Genomic DNA, 1540 nt, shown 5'->3' on the forward strand with positions numbered 1-1540 from the left:
GACCTACCAGTGGCACCCTCCGACCACCCACACAGACAGACAAAACCAACAGAGGGAAAGTAAAGAAGTAGGATCTACCAGTGGCACCCTCCAACCAACGGCAGGCCCCTGGGTAGTGTGATGAACACCCGTTATTAAACATGCAGCAGACAGCATGTCCCTTGACACCAACGCCTACTCTAACACCATACATCTCTTCATCAGCACGTGCAGCATTGACCCCTAGTTCACAGGTCAAAGATCAGAGCTACAAGCGGACATGCACACACGGGGAGATGAACCGTAGGGCAGTCACTCTCTGAAGCGACATGCAGAAGAGACAACGGTATCGAAGCCGAAAGTCTCGCCAGTGATTTAGAAACACACAGACAACTGACGGGGGCTCTCGTGGCCTTGAGGTTAAGGCGCTCGCCTCTCATTCAAAAGGTCCCGGGTTCGAATCCGGGTAGCGACGGAAAATTTTCTTCTCTAAATTAGTCTCCTTTCACCTCCTTTCCTGCTCTCTAATAATGTTCTGTCGTCTGCTTTCTTCCCCCACCCCCTCACCTCCTTTGCCCCTTCACTGGGCTCCTGACTCTTTCTGCAGCCTTTCTACAGCTACTCCTTGGCTCCTTATTGCTGTCTTTCTGTCACACCCCTGATCTTCTTGTAGGAAAGATCTACACCTAGCCTTTTCGGACAAGGGCGAAAAATCTCGGAGGTCCTGTGTGCAAGTTGCGCACGTTAAAGATCTCTTGGTGGTTCGAAATAAAAGAGTAGGCTTCGGTCGTCACCCGGGCAAAATTTAAACTCTCCTACCAACTGGAAGTATTTAAAGTGTCCCCCGCGCTCATATGACCTTATGCAGTTGCGAGCGCCATAAAACATTTACTAAATGAAAAAAGACAACTGCAATAAATAGACGGGAAGAGTACAGTATCGAATGGTGTAATCGTTAGCAAATCGCTACCTCAGGATTACAACGTTCTATCTGCACAGTACCTAATAGTTGGTCGCTTTTAAGCACCAGGAGACTATCGCGAAAAATGATGTTTTGAGAAAATAGGAGGTTAAGTTTCTGAGCCTTTTTCGGTTTCTTTAAAAGACAAGGAGGATTTTCTCTATAACCAAACAAATATACACACCATTGAAACCAAACTTCTCCTATATGTAGGGCAATGCCCACTTTTGGTGTAGGTCAAGATTTCTGGAAACTCCCAAATTCTGGGTTAGCCAGCTTTTCCTTGAAAGCAACCATTCAATTTTGAGAAATTTGACGTTAAAGATTGTGAGTTTCACATCATGTCAAGCCTTTTTCGAATGCAATTCTTTGAATATCTTGATAATGGCTCCGAATAATCATACTATTTATTTTGATAGAGCAGATAGAACATTTGGTTTCTGACCTCATGGCCTTAGTAACTCAAAACAGCCAAAAACGTGAGACTTTGTAATAATTTCTGTGGTAGCAAAATACGAGCTCGACAAATCTGACTCGTGTGCACACCTCGCAGAGACGCGTGCATAGCACAGCTCAGAATGTCTGTGAGCCCTGTCACCC

Source organism: Aplysia californica, unplaced genomic scaffold (genome assembly GCF_000002075.1).
Source record: "Aplysia californica isolate F4 #8 unplaced genomic scaffold, AplCal3.0 scaffold00490, whole genome shotgun sequence".
Taxonomy (NCBI): domain Eukaryota; kingdom Metazoa; phylum Mollusca; class Gastropoda; order Aplysiida; family Aplysiidae; genus Aplysia; species Aplysia californica.